Source organism: Physeter macrocephalus, chromosome 8, assembly GCF_002837175.3.
Source record: "Physeter macrocephalus isolate SW-GA chromosome 8, ASM283717v5, whole genome shotgun sequence".
NCBI classification, from domain to species: Eukaryota; Metazoa; Chordata; class Mammalia; order Artiodactyla; family Physeteridae; genus Physeter; species Physeter macrocephalus.
In genome coordinates this window covers 140,050,585-140,063,133 of record NC_041221.1, presented here as the reverse complement: position 1 = coordinate 140,063,133, position 12,549 = coordinate 140,050,585, and positions in this window count along the sequence as shown.

Here is a 12,549-nt window from a genome sequence, read left to right as displayed (position 1 = left end):
CGATGCAGGGGAGCCGGGTTCGCGCCCCGGTCTGGGAGGATCCCACGTGCCGCGGAGCGGCTGGGCCCGTGAGCCATGGCCGCTGGGCCTGCGCGTCTGGAGCCTGTGCTCCGCAAAGGGAGAGGCCGCGGCAGTGAGAGGCCCGCGTACCACAAAAAAAAAAAAAAAACAAAAAAACAAATTTCCTAATTTTTATATTCAAGGATCTAACAGTTTTTAAATCTAACACGCTATATTTGGTAATTTGTGAAGTAGTCTCTATAGCTAATAGAATAGAGAAACTATCATTGGGACTGCTAGTGAGACGATGCTGCTGGTCATAAGATGATCAGAGGCAATGTAAGTGGTAATTAAGTGAGAATGACTTGGATTCCGACAGATTTGGGCTTAAATCTCACCTATCACTTACTAGCTGTGTTTCTGGGAAAGTTGGTAAATCTCTGTGATCTTCAGTTTCCTCATCTATAAAATGTAAATGATAACAGCACCTACTTCATAGGGTTTTAGTGAGAATCAACTGACGTGATGTTTGTACAAAACTTATCACAGCACCTGGTACACTTAATCAATGCTAATTAACATAGTTTTTAACTGCTACTGTTATTACTACATTAGCCTTTTGCATTATCAACTATAATGTAATTTGTGGTGCTGAATGCCTTAACTATTTACTTATCTATTTATTTATATGTAAAATCATCCTTTTTATTAACATAATAAGAACTTGTACACTATAGAAGTGTTGAAAATAAACACAAGAAAAATTATTAAAAATAATAACAATCAAATACAAACTTATATTTATACCATGCCAAGATCTCTGTTGATAACATCTTCAGCTCATATCTTTCTGGGTTTCTTACACGAGCATGCTCACATACACATGTAACTTTTATACTCTGAAGTAACATTATATTGTACATACTGTTCTACAACCTCCTTTTTTATTAATTAATTTCAACCTTTCCATTTTAGTAAATTTTTACAGCTTTGATATCTAGATCACATTCTATATTTCCCAACTGATCCCAAATAATCTTTATAGCTTATCTACACCAGTATCTAATCCAAGACAATACCTTGCATCTAGTTGTTTTCTCCCCAGCCATTCTTCCAATCAAGTACAAATCTTTTTTTCCTTCTTTTTAAAATGACATGGACTCATTGCAGAGAACAAATAACAATACGATTTTTCCCCATCATTTTCTCATTTTTAAAGGAGCCCAACTTAGTAGTCATGGTCTCAAAATTTTAGGTAATAGAAACAGAGAGAAGACAGCCCTGCCTTCATCTACCATTTTTAAACAACATAGTTTAACTGCTTTCCATCTCTTTTTAAAATGTTATCACAGATAAAATTTATTCAGTAAATCTTAGATGATTCTATTGGGTATACAGTATGTCCAGAATATTGCAATGAGATAGGGTTTTTTTTTTCCCCAGCCCTGACTCAGCTAGAAAAATTCTCCCTATTTTATAAATGCTAGTACCTCAGTATTTTACACAAATGTCTCCTAGTCCCTGATATTTCAATCTTTCTCATATTAATGTGTGGAGCAAAGGAATAAACTTATTGTTGTGCAAGTGTCTTGTTTCATCTTAGATTTCCAAATAAGCCAAGACCAGACATTTGATAACCCTTGGTGTGCCTTAAAAATCCTAAACTATCTAGATGTTTAGGTACAAAATGCTAATGATAATTCTCTATCCCAGTCTATATGCATATCCATGGAGGCTTAAGACTAGTCTTCAGCTAAGATTGTACCAGCCCTTAAGAAAAGTATTCTAATACCTAAGACAATTGAGAACACAGAAATGCAAAGTAATTATGAAAATATATATCCACGCAGAGGACGAGATAATGTCCCTTAAAGGGGGAAGGGCAAAGAATATTTTTCCTGTTTCCCTGAGGGGTTTTTTTCCCCTTTTTGTTTCACTAATATAAAGGGGAGAAAACTCAGTGATTAGTATCAAGATGCTGGATGGTTGATTACATGATTCCTCATGAGATGCTGTAATTCTCTAGAGCAAGAGCCTTGCAACAGTTCAACAGCAAGAACAGAGGCTGACTGATGTGCGGAAGACCAGAGGAGAACGAAAGAGGTCTTCAGGAGGAAGATATACCACTGTTCTGTGGATCCAATAATAAGTAAGTATTAAATGGGACATCACGACCACCTATTAAGAGTATCTGACAGTTAACCAGCCCAAGCTCCCACCCCCCCCAAATGTGCTTACATCATTCCTAATTCTACTGAACATAATCAAGCCCAAATTAATGAATAAGAATATAGAAAAATAATAAATGGAACCAAGAGGGTAACTGCATAAATCTCTGTAGAAAAATCATATCTTTTTGACCCAGAAATTCTATTGCCAATTATACACTTAACAGAAATGCATAAGTATGTTCACCAAAAGACAATGGGCAAAAATCTTCATAACAGCATTATTTGCAATCAAATACTTTTCAAATTTCAAACTGGAAACTACCCAAATGACATTCAATAGTGGAAGAGATGTTTTTAAACAATGATGATATATTTAAATAGTAAAATATGCTAAAGCCATGAGGATAAACAAATGATAACTACACACAATATTACTGAAAGTTTTGAACATAATATTGAGTAAAAGTACTCAGACACAAAAGACTACATACTACTATTTGTTTCCATTATATAAACTACAAAACAGGAAAAAGTCGATCTATCTTATTAAAAGACAGAATATTTTACCCTAGAGGGAGAGATTATAAAGAATATATACACACTCACGTACATAATTCAAAAACTTATTTTGCATCCCTTACAGCTCCAAGTTTTTGTCATCTACATAAAAAGCAGAGTTTTCTTTAATTTTTTATTTATTTCTAGTTATTTTTTTCACATCTTTATTGGAGTATAAATGCTCTACAATGTTGTGCTAGTTTCTGCTGTACAACAAAGTGAATCAGCTATATGTATATATATATCCCCATAGCCCCTCCCTCTTGAGGCTCTCTCCCACCCTCCCTATCCCACCCCTCTAGGTCTTCACAAAGCATCGAGCTGATCTCCCTGTGCTATGCAGCAGCTTCCCACTAGCTATCTATTTTACATTTGGTAGTGTATATATGTCACTGCTACTCTCTCACTTCATCCCAGCTTCCCCTTCCCCGCTGTGCCCTCAAGTCTGTTTTCTATGTCTGCATCTTTATTCCTCTCCTGCCCCTAATTTCATCAGTACCGCTTTTTTTAATTCCATATATATGCGTTAGCATACGGTACTTGTTTTTCTCTTTCTGAGTTACTTCACCCTGTATGACAGGCTCTAGATCCATCCACCTCACTACAAATAGCTCAATTTTGTTTCTTTTTATGGCTGAGTAATATTCCTTTGTATATATGTGCCACATCTTCTTTATCCATTCATCTGTTGATGGACGTTTAGGTTGCTTCCATGTCCTGGCTATCATAAACAGAGCTGCAGTGAACACTGTGGTACATGACTCTTTCTGAATTATGGTTTTCTCAGGGTATATGCCCAGTAGTGGGATTGCTAGGTTGTATGGTAGTTCTATTTGTAGTTTTTTAAGGAACTCCATACTGTTCTCCAGAGTGTGTATCAATTTACATTCCCACCAACAGTGCAAGAGGGTGTTCTCTTTTCTACACCCATTCCATTCTCCAGAGTGTGTATCAATTTACATTCCCACCAACAGTGCAAGAGGGTTCCCTTTTCTGCACACCCATTCCAGCATTTATTGTTTGTAGACTTTTTGATGATGGTCACTCTGACCAGTGTGAGGTGATACCTCATAGTAGTTTTGATTTGCATTTCTCTAATGATTAGTGATGTTGAGAATCCTTTCATGTGTTTGTTGGCAATCTGTATATCTTCTTTGGAGAAATGTCTGTTTAGGTCTTCTGCCTATTTTTGCATTGGGTTGTTTGATTTTTTGATATTGAGCTTCATGAGATGCTTGTAAATTTTGGAGATTAATCCTTTGTCAGTTGCTTCATCTGCAAATATTTTCTCCCATTCTGAGGGTTGTCTTTTCATCTTGCTTATCTTTTCCTTTGTCCACTCTAACCACAGTTATTCAACATAGTTTTGGAAGTTTTACCACAGCAATCAGAGAAGAAAAAGAAATAAAAGGAATCCAAATCGGAAAAGAAGAAGTAAAGCTGTCACTGTTTGCAGATGACATGATACTATACATAGAGAATCCTAAGGATGCTACCAGAAAACTACTAGAGCTAATCAATGAATTTGGTAAAGTAGCAGGATACAAAATGCACAGAAATCTCTGGCATTCTTATACACTAATGATGAAAAATCTGAAAAAGAAATAAAAGGAATCCAAATAGGAAAAGAAGAAGTAAAGCTGTCACTGTTTGCAGATGACATGATACTATACATAGAGAATCCTAAGGAGGCTACCAGAAAACTACTAGAGCTAATCAATGAATTTGGTAAAGTAGCAGGATACAAAATTAATGCACAGAAATCTCTGGCATTCTTATACACTAATGATGAAAAATCTGAGAGTGAAATTAAGAAAACACTCCCATTTACCACTGCAACAAAAAAAATAAAATATCTAGGAATAAACCTACCTAAGGAGACAAAAGACTTGTATGCAGAAAACTATAAGACACTGATGAAAGAAATTAAAGATGATACAAATAGGTGGAGAAATATACCATGTTCTTGGATTGGAAGAATCAACATTGTGAAACTGTCTCTACTACCCAAAGCAATCTACAGATTCAATGCAACCCCTATCAAACTACCAATGGCATTTTTCCGAGAACTAGAACAAAAAGTTTCACAATTTGTATGGAAACACAAAAGACCCCGAATACCAAAGCAATGTTGAGAAAGAAAAACGGACCTGGAGGAATCAGGCTCCCTAACTTCAGACTATACTACAAAGCTACAGTAATCAAGAAAGTATACTGGATATACAGTGGAGAAAAGACAGCCTCTTCAATAAGTGGTGCTGGGAAAACTGGATATGTACATGTAAAAGAATGAAATGAGACCACTCCCTAACACCATACACAAAAATAAACTTCAAATGGATTAAAGACTTAAATGTAAGGCCAGACACTATAAAACTCTTAGAGGAAAACATAGAACACTCTATGACATAAATCACAGCAAGATCCTTTTTGACCCACCTCCTAGAGAAATGGAAATAAAAACAAAAATAAACAAATGGGACCTAATGAAACTTAAAAGCTTTTGCACTAGTATGTCTTTACTGAGGCAGTCCTACCTACCCAATACATCCTTCTCTTCCTTCTTCCTGCCCCATACCTACTAACTCAAAGCGGTTAGTCTTTCTCTTCAGGGAAAAAAACAAAATCAAAAAACTTCACCAGCCTACTTTGCTCAACTTTAGTCCTTCTACTTTCCCTTTCCTAAGTTTTTGTATAATAAAATCACGTTCAAAACTCCAGTATATACAATGGGCAGGAGTAGAATCCAGAGTTTTCTTCTTGGCTTTTCTATCATTTCCCAGGGGATTTAGAACCACTGATGAAGGGGAGTAGACTTTTTCTGTAAAAGTCTCTGTGGCTACCGTGCATCCCCGCTCCTGTAGGGCAGAAACAGCCATAGACAATATGTTATCTATTGGGTGTGACTGTGCTCAAGTAAAATTTTATTTACAGATTTGACCTGCGGCCTATAGTTTGATGTAGATGATGGTAACAAGTATGATTATGATGATACTGAAGCAGTTAACTAAAACTTTTGGGCATTTACCATATTCCAGGTATTGTACTGAATATTATTTAATTTAATAATGTTATAAGACAGCAATATTTATTGACATTTTATAGATAGGAACACTAAGCCTCAGAAAGTCAAATACCTTCCCCCATGTCTTCCAGCTAGAATGTATCTGATTGAAGTATTTTTCTCTTCTTCCCTCCTTACTGACTGAAGAAGGGTCCTAAGACTATTTCCAGATTCAATACTATGTCATTCTTTGACAACTACTGCAGAAATGAGTTTATAGGAAATAATTTCTTGATCCTTACTTTAGTAAGTACTTACCCTATTATCTCACTCCATCATCACTATTGAGGCTGTGAGAGCCTTTACAAATGTATAGAGCCCCACATGGAGAATACATCTCAAATTCCAGAACCTTCCTTTGCTGATGCTGATTTTAGTAAATGGCAAGCTGAATTTTTTTTATCATCTCTGAAGCAGAATGAACCAGTTAATGGACTTACTTGCATGGAGAAAGCCACTGAATCTCTAAGGAGATAGGGCCTGGTACATCTTTGTCCAGGTCTGAAGGCCATGTGACTTGAAAAGTGCTTTTAAAAATCACTCTTTTGAAATATGCCAGATGTGAAGAGACAAAGCCTCCCTGAGTTTTTTGGGAGGTGTTTTTTGGTGTTTTTTTTTTTTTGCAATGAGACTAGTAATAAAAGGAATGTTTAGTGATTGTAACACTTCTTGACACTGACTAAGAGACAGTGTCTGACTTGGATTTCTTCAGTTAATGTCGAGAGAGAGTAAAGATAATGATTCCCAGTGCTCAGGGCTCACTCAGAGTGATGAATCCAGACAATCAAAGCCACATCTGAGGCTGGCTGCATCGCTGTAACACCCCGACTCAAGCCTACTTTATTATCTACCTCTATTTCTCTCCTGAAGTAGTGGGCTTTGCCAAAAGTCGGCTTTCAGATTTACTGAAGTATATGAAAATGATTCAGAGGAAGAAATTGTGAAGGAATAGAAAAGAGAGGAAATTATGTACATAGAATGTTAGCCGATAACTGATTGAGCACAAGCATAATTAAGTCCATTCCTAAACTGAAAGTTCAGATTCTCCAGAAAAAATGGTAGTTTTCTAGATTCATGAGAAGGATGCCAGAAACAGTGTTAATTAATTCCTCTTCCTTAATCTCATTATGATTATTAAAAGTTCCCTGAACAAGTGCTATCTTTCCCTCCTGTATCTATGATACACACAATATACTACTTTGGATTATTGTTATTTGTGGATTTGTCTATTTCTCAGTAATAAAGTGAGCCAGCAAGCCTTGTGATTAAGTATACGGGCTTTGAGGTCAGAGTTGGTTTAAGTACTGGTTTAGTCTCTTACTAACTATACGATTTTGGGAAAAGTCACTTGCCTTCCCTGATCTCCAGTCTCCTTCCTATAAAGTGGGGATGACAACAGCACCTACACTGTAGGATTTGTAGGGAGATTAAATGAAATCGTGCATGTCAAATGTTTTAGCACAGTACCTGGGATATACAGGGTAAGCAATCGGTAAATGTTAGTTATTACTGGCATTACTGTGAAATCGGGACTTTATGTAAAAATAATCATCCTAGCATGTGCTCAGCAAATTATTTATCTGTGTATACTCTGCATTTCATGGGGCACATACACCACATAGCCACACAGGACAGGAGCTATAGGAATATTTCCAATACAGTAGGTTTCCCAACTCTTCTTTAAAATTGATGCTCTATCACTGTGTGAACCCTTTTTTCTAACTTCTCTGTAATCCTCTTGAAAATCAAGGCCATCTACTCATCTACATAATAGATAGGTATGGATATGATAACTGTCCAAGATAAACAAAGCCAGATATTAGTTAAAGCCTTGAAAACAGATTTTATTCAATAACTACTGGCAGTAGGGGAAAGAGCTGAGCATAATTTGATTTGATTTGCACTGAGGTGACTGGGCATTTTAAAGGGAGAATGAAGATGTAGGGAGGGGAAGTGAGTGGGGACTCAAGTGAAAAATTGCAAAGGGTTAGTAAGTATACATGTGATTAGGCCAGTGGGTCTGCTTGCTGGCAGTTATGGAGGGTATGATGCTATCCTTCCACAGAGATTGGGAGACAGAGATCATATCCTTCCTGATGATTAATTTCAAAGGAATGGATTTCAGGTCTTATAGAAAGACACTTCTGAGTGGTAGAGGATACATACATGTCTCAAAGGGAGAGAAAAAGGACTCCCAATTATAAGCCCTTTTCAGTAAATGCTCTAAGAAAGGGAGGTCAGGGGCCTACCATCAGGCGTTGGCTAGAACAAACAGTAAATTCTTTTTCCAGCCGTGAGCTTTTCCAGACAGAAACTCACGAGGAGGCTGGTTGTCCCAGGGACATGGTCTTGACTGCTGGAAGCCATATTAAGTCTGGGAAAGTCTCTTAGTGCAGGAGTTGAATCGAATGTTCATGCCAAGAGATTTCTCAGTTCTCACAACCACCCTGGTATATAGGGCTTCTCACTCCATTCCAGTGGATGTCATTTAGAATGAGAAGACATCATTTTGGACCCAAATAAAAACAGGAACCAGAGACCAAGGCTATGACTACAAGTTGAATTAGTCCATCCAATTCAAAATAGGCACTTTGTTTTTCTAAATTATATAGTGATCTTATATTAAGCTGGGCTAAAAGACTTCAATGGTTTCTGCTTAGCTGATTGATTGATTTACTTATCCATCAGTTATTTATTAAGAGCTTACCACAAGTAGTGAAAATAAAGGTATAGTTTCTGCCTTCACAGAGCTTAAAATATGGTAAAGAATATAGTCAGCATATTATGTAAAATAAAGCATGAAACCTGTGACAGGGCAGGTGCAGGCTGCTCTGGAATCTAATACTAGAGAAACGCAATTCAATGGAGGATAATATCTTGGATGCGGTAGAGTTCCCTTTTCATGTTACTTTTCCTCACATGCAGGCAGCTAGGCAGATCTATTCTCATTTCCTTAAGGACAGGATGATGCTACAGAAAGCAGAGGAAGAGTTAAATTTTCCTGCCTTTTGAGTGTCAAATATTCATACCCTGAGGAAAGAGAAAGGACTCATGGTCCATAAAAAAAAAAGATTCAAAAGAAATCTTCATGGGAGAGAGCAAAGGCCTCCTCCTGCCAGATGAGAAAATGATTCCTTAGATGTAGGAATCTGAGTCCCAGAGAAAGATACCCCATAAATTAATTCATAGGACAAAATCCCTGGTGGATGTGTTGGATCTGAGGGCAGTTTCTTGCTTCCAAAGTAGAGCCCAACTAGATCCAAGAGAGAGGACACGACTCTTCATTGGTTCTAGACAGCCATAATGTTAGAAAGAGTCACAGTGACTCCCTGAATTTCACTGTGAGGCTGACAAACAGATTCTTGTGCCCAAGAATAGCATGGAAATAAAGAAAAGAGTAGCTGAACCCAAAGGGAACATTTAGATGATAATGAGAGATATCTCCTTGGTTACCTATAAAGATGATTGGTCCAGGGCCAGATGGCATGATGGATTACTCAATGAATATCTGTGTAGACAGATAACATTAACATATCAGTTGAATACTGCCCTGCCACACTGATGCCTTGGCAATATACAGTGTAACAGAGTGATTTAATGCACAAGCTCTAAATTCAGAGTGTTTGGGTTTGCAACCCAACCAAATGAAAACTATTTAACTCTCTGTAATTTATATTTCAATACTAATATTTACTCCCAAGGTTGTTATGAGGCTTAAAGATGTGTTCAGTGATGATGATGATGATGAAAAAGAAGAAGAAAACCCCTTCAAATAAAGGGGGAAGGTCCACATTGACTGAAACTAATTTTTTACTTCCATTTCAGACTGCAGACTACAAATAGAAAATAAACTGAATTATGTGAAGAAATGCATATTTCTAATATACTTATTTGTGGACTAAGATTCACTACTGGTCCACCAGCCTAGAGGTATAGGGAGGTGGTGTCAGGGAAAAAAAATACCTCTCTAATTTCTTTCATACGTGCTGGTCTTAGTACACCAACGGCTTTCTGAGTGTCAGAGATGATGCACTGTCTTTCTGAGGGATCCCACACAGCACTTAGCAGCCAATGAAATCAATAAAGACTTCTGGGTTAATTGATTTTAGTATTAAAGGTATCTGTCAATTCTGTATACCACTTGGGGTTTTCATAGTACTAAAAGGAGCATGAATTTAGGTAATCCTTCTGCTGGGTTTCTGTATAAAATGAAACAATTGAAACTTTACCAAAAAGAGGAAGAAGGATGGTGGAGTTTTCTTGAGTTATTAATTAGGCAAGACTTTGGAGTAAAGAAACCCAAGGGGGAGGAAAGACAAGTCTTTCTAGATGCATTCAAAAATTGGGTTGCATGGCAGTAAAGAAGGGAAATATGAATTGTACTGGTGTGTGTGTGTGTGTGTATGCCATTCTATAAATCAAAGCTACCTAAAATAAGTATTTATGTCATATGTTATATGTCAAACAAATAAGAGTGGGTTTGGAAGATTTATCACCAGTTAGTGGCCAGAGACATAGAAGACAGGATTGACATGCTGTCTATTATTATGTATTATTTATATGTCTTCTTTCAATAACAGACACAATCCCTTACCAGATGGGGCTGCAGCTTTTCTGAATATTCAGAGTTCAAATGATAAAACCATGAGGAATCAAATAAGAAAGTTAAGGTAGATTATGGCAGCTTGAGATATTCTATCAGGAATACATAAAATAATATCATATTCACATACAGGGAAAGGAAATATCACTTATTAAAAACATTTTTTAATGTTAACTAATCTAAAACACTTGAGCATTTATTATTTTTGAATAATAAAATGTCTGAGTATCTATCATTTTAATAAGATTTTATAACCAAAAGACTAATTCTGATTATACAATAAGTTAAGTTTTTGAAAAACTAATACAGCATTCTTCTAATTTGCATAAATGGCTATAGGTGATAGAGATAGTAAAGATAATAAACTAGTTCTATGAGAGGAGACTATGAACCTCACACAAATAATACATCACATGTTAATTAATAAGATATTGTATTTGACCATCATAGTCAAGGTTATACCTGATAATCAGAGGTAAGGGTAAGATGAAAATTACTTTGGGAGAAGACAGAAAAAATGAAAGAAATTTAAAATGCTTTTGAAAAAAATAGCAATTTATTAATAGTAGAGTCCTAATAACTACATATGAAGTAGGTACCATAGTAAAATATAAAATGCCAGAAATATTTATGTAAATGTCCTTAAGAATAAAGGATCCATTGGGAAAAACTGAATATGATTATTTCTGTTTAAAATAAAAGCTAAAATTTGTAGAACTCTCCTCAGGTGCCAAACCCCATACAATTGTCTGACAGGATTAAAACATGCAGAAAGTTTCTTTAGATTATCAACTAAATATGTTTTGAAGAATATACTATAAAGTTTATTGCACTGAAAATTACATTTTAGATAATATTATTTTAGTAAGTGATTTTGAATAAATCCATGTCATTAATTTGAGAATTAATAAATGATTCTCAAATAAATAAATAAATGAATAGGAGAATGAATGCAATCAGAGAAATAAGTACATGAATAACAGGGTAAATAGGTATCTCCTAACAGGAAGATTTCTACAATAAATAAATGACAAAAATCACCTTTTACATTTGTGTGGCTGACAGGACAGAAATGTTAACCTCCATCTTCCTAACAAAAAATTGATATCCAGATAGATAAGGAGGTCTCCTCAAAGTCACACAGTTAACAGCCAGGACTGGATCTTAAACCTGTATCTTCTAATTTTAGATTTAACTTTCCCTCTACATTTGTATAGCACTTTATAGTTTACAAAGCATGCCCACATAAGTCCCTCACTTGCACTTCATGGCAGTGCTGTGAAGAAAACAAATGAGAAATAACAGGCAAAATTCTGAAAACATAGTCTAGTTTGAGGACTGACCTCCTGAGTAGACAGAGCCAGTAGTGCCAGTGAGGTTATCTGTGGGAACAGTGGGGGGATCCAGACCATTTAAAGAAGGGGGCTAGACTGTGATGGGCCCTGAAATCCAAGAAGAAGGGCTTACGTTACTCTTGTTTCTATATCAAAAAAATATTTCTTTTTTACTCTAGATTTATGCATTAGTTAGACCTAAATGCTGCAGACTATTCCAACCCTAATATTTTCAAAGATTTGATGGCTTTGTAAAAGAAGAGGTGAGCAAAGACCATCTTACAAGTGGTCAAGACATAAGTTGACAATCAAATCCGAAGCTCATTGAATTTCCCAGATATTTTTTGTTTTTGTTTTTTTTCCTGTTGTGCCGTGCAGCTTGTGGGACTTTAGTTCTAGGACCAGGGATTGAACTTGGGCCCTTGGCAGTGAGACCTCAAAGTCCTAGCCAGTGGACCTCCAGGGAATTTCCTGAATTTCTCAGGTATTTTGAGGAGACAGCCAAGCAAAAGAAGGAATGATGTGGTAATGTCTAAGTATAAGTTATAATTCAACCTGCATTTAATTACAATATTTCAAAAGATAAAACTGGAGATTTGAATAGAATTTAATCATATACTTGTTTTTCAATTTGATTCTCATAAACCACCTGAGAGGGGTACAGAATAAGCATTACAACTTCTAATTAATAGATGGCATCCACAGACATTAACTGCCTTTCCTGGTGTCATATAATCCAAGTCTACTAACTAACTCTAAATTTACTAAGTCTTTCAATCACTCTGCAGCTTCCCGTTGTGAGCTCTCAGAGTCAGGAAA